The sequence below is a fragment of the Oncorhynchus tshawytscha genome, linkage group LG16 (genome assembly GCF_018296145.1).
Source record: "Oncorhynchus tshawytscha isolate Ot180627B linkage group LG16, Otsh_v2.0, whole genome shotgun sequence".
Taxonomy (NCBI): Eukaryota; Metazoa; Chordata; class Actinopteri; order Salmoniformes; family Salmonidae; genus Oncorhynchus; species Oncorhynchus tshawytscha.
In genome coordinates this window covers 82,230,470-82,239,535 of record NC_056444.1, presented here as the reverse complement: position 1 = coordinate 82,239,535, position 9,066 = coordinate 82,230,470, and the positions used below count along the sequence as shown (strand labels likewise).

At 43.4% G+C, this 9,066-nt stretch overlaps 1 long non-coding RNA gene across 1 annotated transcript in view; it reads right to left on the bottom strand.

The window, feature by feature from the left end:
- Window positions 1-7,842, bottom strand: part of LOC121839657 — an 11,737-nt gene extending 3,895 nt beyond the window's left edge. The window contains exons 1-2 of the long non-coding RNA XR_006079148.1: window positions 7,550-7,842; window positions 5,662-5,761 (exon numbers count right to left, since the gene is read on the bottom strand). This is a non-coding gene — a long non-coding RNA (uncharacterized LOC121839657). The remainder of the gene's footprint in view (window positions 1-5,661; window positions 5,762-7,549) is intronic.
- Window positions 7,843-9,066: the final 1,224 nt, after the last annotated feature.

The window sequence follows — 9,066 nt, the reverse complement described above, 5'->3', positions numbered from 1 at the left end:
AAGGTAACTGAGCTAAACGACTACCGCCCGTAGCACTCACATCCGTCATCATGAAGTGCTTTGAGAGACTAGTCAAGGACCATATCACCTCCACCCTACCTGACACCCTTGACCCACTCCAATTTGCTTACCGCCCAAACAGGTCCACAGACGATGCAATCTCAACCACACTGCACACTGCCCTAACCCATCTGGACAAGAGGAATACCTATGTGAGAATGCTGTTCATCGACTACAGCTCGGCATTCAACACCATAGTGCCCTCCAAGCTCGTCATCAAGCTCGAGACCCTGGGTCTCGACCCCGCCCTGTGCAACTGGGTACTGGACTTCTTGACGGGCCGCCCCAGGTGGTGAGGGTAGGCAACAACATCTCCTCCCCGCTGATCCTCAACACTGGGGCCCCACAAGGGTGCGTTCTGAGCCCTCTCCTGTACTCCCTGTTCACCCACGACTGCGTGGCCATGCACGTCTCCAACTCAATCATCAAGTTTGCGGACGACACAACAGTGGTAGGCTTGATTACCAACAACGACGAGACGGCCTACAGGGAGGAGGTGAGGGCCCTCGGAGTGTGGTGTCAGGAAAATAACCTCACACTCAACGTCAACAAAACTAAGGAGATGATTGTGGACTTCAGGAAACAGCAGAGGGAACACCCCCATCCACATCGATGGAACAGTAGTGGAGAGGGTAGCAAGTTTTAAGTTCCTCGGCATACACATCACAGACAAACTGAATTGGTCCACTCACACAGACAGCATCGTGAGGAAGGCGCAGCAGCGCCTCTTCAACCTCAGGAGGCTGAAGAAATTCGGCTTGTCACCAAAAGCACTCACAAACTTCTACAGATGCACAATCGAGAGCATCCTGGCGGGCTGTATCACCGCCTGGTATGGCAACTGCACCGCCCTCAACCGTAAGGCTCTCCAGAGGGTAGTGAGGTCTGCACAACGCATCACCGGGGGCAAACTACCTGCCCTCCAGGACACCTACACCACCCGATGCTACAGGAAGGCCATAAAGATCATCAAGGACATCAACCACCCGAGCCACTGCCTGTTCTCCCCGCTGTCATCCAGAAGGCGAGGTCAGTACAGGTGCATCAAAGCTGGGACCGAGAGACTGAAAAACAGCTTCTATCTCAAGGCCATCAGACTGTTAAACAGCCACCACTAACATTGAGTGGCTACTGTCAATGACACTGACTCTACTCCAGCCACTTTAATCATGGGAATTGATGGGAAATGATGTAAATATATCACTAGCCACTTTAAACAATGCTACCTTATATAATGTTACTTACCCTACATTATTCATCTCATATGCATACGTTGATACTGTACTCTATATCATCGACTGCATCCTTATGTAATACATGTATCACTAGCCACTTTAACTATGCCACTTGGTTTACATACTTATCTCATATGTATATACTGTACTCGATATCAGCTACTGTATCTTGCCTATGCTGCTCTGTACCATCACTCATTCATATATCCTTATGTACATATTCTTTATCCCCTTACACTGTGTATAAGACAGTAGTTTTTTTGGAATTGTTAGTTAGATTACTTGTTCGTTATTACTGCATTGTCGGAACTAGAAGCACAAGCATTTCGCTACACTCGCATTAACATCTGCTAACCATGTGTATGTGACAAATAAAATTTGATTGATTTGATTTGATTTGATTTGAACTGGGTTAACTAATACTGGTGGGTTTCTTGAGTCACGTTTGAACATGTTCTATAGGAGCTGGGTTTGAGTTATTGTTCTGTTACCAGGGAAGTATTAGCTTTGACAACAAACCCATGGCAATTTCTTTCTTGTTCTTTTATCATCTCACTAGGAGTGATATTTATTGACATAACTGTGCATTGTAATAAAAATAGTTTTGCTTGTCAGTACAGTGCTCTCTCTCTCTCTCTCTCTCTGTCTCACTGCCTCTCTTTCTCTCTCTGTCTCTCTCTCTCACTGCCTCTCTTTCTCTCTCTCTGTCTCACTGCCTCTCTCTCTCTCACTCTCTCTCTCTGTCTCTCTCTCTCACTGCCTCTCTCTCTCTCTCTCTCTCTACCTCTCTCACTGCCTCTTTCTCTCTGTCTCTCTCTCTCTCTACCTCTCTCTCTGTCTCACTGCCTCTCTCTCTCACTCTCTCTCTCTCTCTGTCTCACTGCCTCTCTCTCTCTCTCTCACTCTCTCTCTCTGTCTCTCTCTCACTGCCTCTCTCTCTCTCTGTCTCACTGCCTCTCTCTCTCTCTCTCACTCTCTCTCTCTTTCTCTCTGTCTCTCTCTCTCACTGCCTCTCTCTCTCTCTCTCTCTCACTGCTCCTATCTGTCTCTCTTTCTGTCTCTCTGTCTCTCTGTCTCACTGCCTCTCTCTCTCTCTCACTCTCTCTCTCTGTCTCTGTCTCACTGCCTCTCTCTCTCTCTCTCACTCTCTCTCTCTGTCTCTCTCTCACTGCCTCTCTCTCTCTCTCTGTCTCACTGCCTCTCTCTCTCACTCTCTCTCTCTCTCTCTCTCTCTCTCTCACTGCTCCTATCTGTCTCTCTTTCTGTCTCTCTCTGTCTCTCTCTCTCTCACTACCTCTCTCTCTCTCTCAATTCAATTCAATGGCCTTTTTGGCATGGGACACATGTTAACATTGTCAAAGCAAGTGAAGTAGATAAAAAGTGAAATAAACAAAAGAATGAACAGTAAACATTACACTCACAGAAGTTCGAAAATAATTATGGTTACGGTGTTGTAACCATGTGTAAATGGTTAAAGTACAAAGGGAAATGTGTCTCTAATATGGTCATACAGTGGGCAGTTTCCACCTCATTTTGTGGGCAGTGAGCACATAGCCTGTCTTCTCTTGAGAGCCAGGTCTGCCTACGGCGGCCTTTCTCAATAGCAAGGCTATGCTCACTGAGTCTGTACATAGTCAAAGATTTCCTTAAGTTTGGGTCAGTCACAGTGCTCAGGTATTCTGCCACTGTGTACTCTCTGTTTGGGGCCAAATAGCATTCTAGTTTGCTCTGTTTTTTTTTGTTAATTCTTTCCAATGTGTCAAGTAATTACCTTTTGGTTTTCTCCCGATTTGGTTGGGTCTAATTGTGCTGCTGTCCTGGGGCTCTGTGGGGTGTGTTTGTGAACAGAGCCCCAGGACCAGCTTGCTTAGGGGACTCTTCTCCAGGTTCATCTCTCTGTAGGTGATGGCTTTGTTATGGAAGGTTTGGGAATCGCTTCCTTTTAGGTGGTTGTAGAATTTAACGTCTCTTTTCTGGATTTTGATAATTAGCGGGTATCGGCCTAATTCTGCTCTGCATGTATTATTTGGTGTTCTACGTTGTACACTGAGGATATTTTTGCAGAATTCTGCATGCAGAGTCCCCATTTGGTGTTTGTCCCATTTTGTGAATTCTTGGTTGGTGAGCGGATCCCAGACCTCACAACCATAAAGGGCAATGAGTTCTATAACTGATTCAATTATTTTTTGCCAGATCCTAATTGGTATATCAAATTTTATGTTCCTTTTGATGGCATAGAATGCCCTTCTTGCCTTGTCTCTCAGATCGTTCACAGCTTTGTGGCAGTTACCTGTGGCGCTGATGTTTAGTATGCATAGTTTTTTGTGTGCTCTAGGGCAACGGTGTCTAGATGGAAATTGTATTTGTGGTCCTGGTGACTGGACCTTTTTTGGAACCCCATTATTTTGGTCTAACCGAGATTTAGTGTCAGGGCCCAGGTTTGACAGAATCTGTGCGGAAGATCTAGGTGCTGCTGTAGGCCCTCCTTGGTTGGTGACAGAAGCACCAGATCATCAGCAAACAGCAGACATTTGACTTCAGATTCTAGTAGGGTGAGGCCGGGTGCTGCAGATTGTTCTAGTGCCCGCGCCAATTCGTTGATATATATGTTGAAGAGGGTGGGGCTTAAGCTGCATCCCTGTCTCACCCCACGGCCATATGGGAGGAAATGTGTGTTTTTTGCCTATTCTAACCACACACTTGTTGTTTGTGTATATGGATTTTATAATGTCGTATGTTTTACCCCCAACACCACTTTCCATCAGTTTGTATAGCAGACCCTCATGCCACATTGAGTCAAAGGCTTTTTTGAAATCAACAAAACATGAGAAGACTTTGCCTTTGTTTTGGTTTGTTTCTTTGTCAATTAGGGTGTTTTGGGTGAATACGTGGTCTGTTGTACGGTACTTTGGTAAAAAGCCAATTTGTCATTTGCTCAGTACATTGTTTTCACTGAGGAAATGTATGAGTCTGCTGTTAATGATAATGCAGAGGATTTTCCCAAGGTTGCTGTTGACACATATCCCACGGTAGTTATTGGGGTCAAATTTGTCTCCACTTTTGTGGATTGGGGTGATCAGTTCTTAGTTCCAAATATTGGGATAAATGCCAGAGCTAAGGATGTCATTGTAAATAAGAATTTGTTCTTAACTGACTTACCTAGTTAAAATTAAAAAAATGAGGGAGAAGAATAGACAGATGAAGAGAACAGACATGAGGTCATCTGTTCAAAAGGGCACTAGTGCAGGGAAGCATACTTAGTGTTTACCGTGACCGTAGGGACACATGAAACATGAAACATACTTAGTGTTTACCGTGACCAGATGAAGCATACTTAGTGTTTACCGTGACCGCAGGGAAACATGAACCATACTTAGTGTTTACCGTGACCGCAGGGACACATGAAACATACTTAGTGTTTACCGTGACCGCAGGGACACATGAAACATACTTAGTGTTTACCGTGACCGCAGGGACACATGAAACATACTTAGTGTTTACCGTGACCGCAGAGAAACATGAAACATACTTAGTGTTTACCGTGACCAGATGAAGCATACTTAGTGTTTACCGTGACCGCAGGGACACATGAAACATACTTAGTGTTTACCGTGACCAGATGAAACATACTTAGTGTTTACCGTGACCGCAGGGAAACATGAAGCATACTTAGTGTTTACCGTGACCGCAGGGACACATGAAACATACTTAGTGTTTACCGTGACCGCAGGGAAACATGAAGCATACTTAGTGTTTACCGTGACCGCAGGGACACATGAAACATACTTAGTGTTTACCGTGACCGCAGGGAAACATGAAGCATACTTAGTGTTTACCGTGACCAGATGAAGCATACTTAGTGTTTACCGTGACGGCAGGGACACATGAAACATACTTAGTGTCAGTTAAGAACAAATTCTTATTTTACCATGGCGACCTACCTGGACGATGCTGGGCCAATTGTGTGCCGCCCTATGGGACTCCCAGTCACAGCCGGTTGTGATACAGCCTGGACTCAAACCAGGGTCTGTAGGTACGCCTCTAGCACTGAGATGCAGTGCCTTAGATCGCTGTGCCACATCGGGAGCTTTAACACTCTTAGTTACCACAAAACACTAACACTGTTGACTCGATAACTACCTACCTGCTTGTGTATTTTGGAGAGATGGGAAGAACATCCAGGGATCCTAATTACACATATCTGATGTGTAATGATTTACTACAGGACTTACTGAATATTACATCTGTTGATGGGCTCTTTTCTTCCCTTCTATATGCCTACATCAAAGGCCAGATCACTGTTCATTATATGCAACACAAATAGAAAATGAATAGCGTCTCTTACACAAGACTGCCTGCTTCCCACCTTGGTAAACGCTGTGGTTCCTCTGTGGCAGCTGGTAGGTAAGTGAAGGAAGCCTGCTGTCTCGGCTGATGAAGAGGAGGTTTCACTGTGAAGAGCTAGGCTAGAGGAGCAGAGATAATAAGTACCTTTTTAAAAAAATTAAAAAATCTTTAGTAATATTGTCCATTGACTTACTTTTGCTCCTTTTCAGGAGGAAAGGTCATTTATAAACTTTCTCCAGCCAATAGGAAATATGACAATAATGTGTGTGTTTTTAGTCATTCATAGAGGACAGTCCAGAGGTTGGAAGTGTATAATTAGTAACTCGCTGTTACAGATGCACTTATTGTACGATAAAAATTACCCTTTACCCAGAGATTACATGGTCAAACGGAGATGACATGGTCAAACAGAGATGACATGGTCAAACAGAGATGACATGGTCAAACGGAGATGACATGGTCAAACAGAGATGACATGGTCAAACAGAGATGACATGGTCAAACAGAGATTACAAACGGTAACGACACAGTAATAAGTTATGAGTTCTGTTTCTTTCTGTGGGATTTTTTTTGGGGAAACAAGCACCACCTCTTTTTCACCCCAGTATCTCTACTTTCACATCATCATCTGCACATCAATCACTTCAGTGTTAATTTGCTAAATTGTAATTGCGTTGCTACTATTGGCCTATTTATTGCTTTACCTCTTCACACCATTTGCACACACTGTATATAGACTTTCTTTTCCCCTATTGTATTATTGACTGTATGTTTGTTTTATTCCATGTGTAACTCTGTGTTGTTGTTTGTGTCGCACTGCTTTGCTTTATCTTGGCCAGGTCGCAGTTGTAAATGAGAACTTGTTCTCAACTGGCCTACCTGGTTAAATAAAGGTGAAATAAAAAATAGAAACATTTTTTTAAAACAAGGCTACCATTAAATACTATAGCTACATGCTAGTGGAACAGTAGACTACCATTAAATACTGTAGCTACATGCTAGTGGAACAGTAGACTACCATTAAATACTGTAGCTACATGCTAGTGGAACAGTAGACTACCATTAAATACTGTAGCTACATGCTAGTGGAACAGTAGACTACCATTAAATACTGTAGCTACATGCTAGTGGAACAGTAGACTACCATTAAATACTGTAGCTACATGCTAGTGGAACAGTAGACTACCATTAAATACTGTAGCTACATGCTAGTGGAACAGTAGACTACCATTAAATACTGTAGCTACATGCCAGTGGAACAGTAGACTACCATTAAATACTGTAGCTACATGCTAGTGGAACAGTAGACTACCATTAAATACTGTAGCTACATGCTAGTGGAACAGTAGACTACCATTAAATACTATAGCTACATGCTAGTGGAACAGTAGACTACCATTAAATACTGTAGCTACATGCCAGTGGAACAGTAGACTACCATTAAATACTGTAGCTACATGCTAGTGGAACAGTAGACTACCATTAAATACTGTAGCTACATGCCAGTGGAACAGTAGACTACCATTAAATACTGTAGCTACATGCTAGACTGGAACAGTGGAACAGACTACCATTAAATACTGTAGCTACATGCTAGTGGAACAGTAGACTACCATTAAATACTGTAGCTACATGCTAGTGGAACAGTAGACTACCATTAAATACTATAGCTACATGCTAGTGGAACAGTAGACTACCATTAAATACTGTAGCTACATGCTAGTGGAACAGTAGACTACCATTAAATACTGTAGCTACATGCCAGTGGAACAGTGAAATGTAATTTTCTCTTTTCAGTAGTGTAGAAGTAAGAGACCAGCAGTTATTTGAGAGAGCTAGTAGAGAGTACCTACAGTATGATTAGGCTAAAAGAAGTCAGGAGGGAACATATTAAACATTAGATTTACCTGTAAAGTAGTGTTTGGATTGAGGACAGATTATAGACTGGCTACAGCTGAAGATCCAGGGTCCTGTTCTGGTTCTGTTCAGTGTGTCCGTCCACTCTTGAGTGTCCAGGACAGTCAACTGCCAGTGTTGAGCCTCTGCTGGTTCTTGTTTGTCTCTGCCCGAGGGTCACTGTTGAGGGCAGGGCTCAAGGCTCTCTCTCCTTCCTCGGCCAGGCGAGCCAGTACAAGTCGAGGCATGTTTCAACATGCACAGCTCAGCCAGCCCAGGCAGAGGACATCAGAGTGAATCTACTCACACACTGTAGGTGGGAGGAGAGGGGAGGAGCAGACTGAGAGTGAGAGGGGGGGGGGGGTCATATAGTATGGTTATAAAACCTTGTAGGAGCATATCAGAAACAAACCAACAGAAGTGGAAAGATCCAGAAAGACCGACTGTTGGAGGAACTTTAAACTGACATGTATATTGTGTCAGAAAATGTATGATATTGATCTCTAAAACGTACTTTTCCCCTTCAGATAATTTTCACTTTTTGAAGCGTCTGTTGTTCTCATCTTTCCGCACCCTCACTGCAGTGGAGGTCACTCACTACACAGTACAATAGACCTACTGGATTTTCTGGAGCGAAACTGCATACATTCAGGGTTTTACTTTTCCAGAATACATCTTCAATGACCAGCAGCTACAGGAATTATAAATAGTTTGGCAAATATGTAATAGTGGTAGAATCTGCATGACTCTGGTAGCCTTCTCTAGGGGAGAATCTCAATTACATCCTCTCTTCTCGCTCCTCAACCCCCTTCTCAAAACCCATTGGATGAGAAAGCCATAGGTCCCCCTCCCCTACTGATCTTCCCCTCCAATGGGATTTGAGAATGAAGCGAGGGAGGGAGGGAGGGACGCAAGGAATATGCAATTGAGATTCTCCCAAAGTCTCTGCGTAGGATAGTCCTAGGGCTTTATTCAAGCAGAAGCATAACAGGTTCTATAATAGAAATGTGAAGGTCATTTGAGATTGAGCAGACATATGTAGTGTTTAACGTAAATGCAGTCTCCTCTGAAAGCGTGAACACTGCCTTTAAATTTCAATCACGCTGTAAAGCCGTACTTCCGCAATGCGGATTGAATAGAGCCCTTACTCTGCTGATGCTGCTCGTTTACATCCAGAAAACACACACTGCAGACTACCTACAATTACCAACAGGCCTACATGAATTACCAATGGCAACCATGCATATTAATTACCAATGGCAACCATGAATATTAATTACCAATGGCAACCATGCATATTAATTACCAATGGCAACCATGCATATTAATTACCAATGGCAACCATGAATATTAATTACCAATGGCAACCATGCATATTAATTACCAATGGCAACCATGCATATTAATTACCAATGGCAACCATGCATATTAATTACCAATGGCAACCATGAATATTAATTACCAATGGCAACCATGCATATTAATTACCAATGGCAACCATGAATATTAATTACCAATGGCAACCATG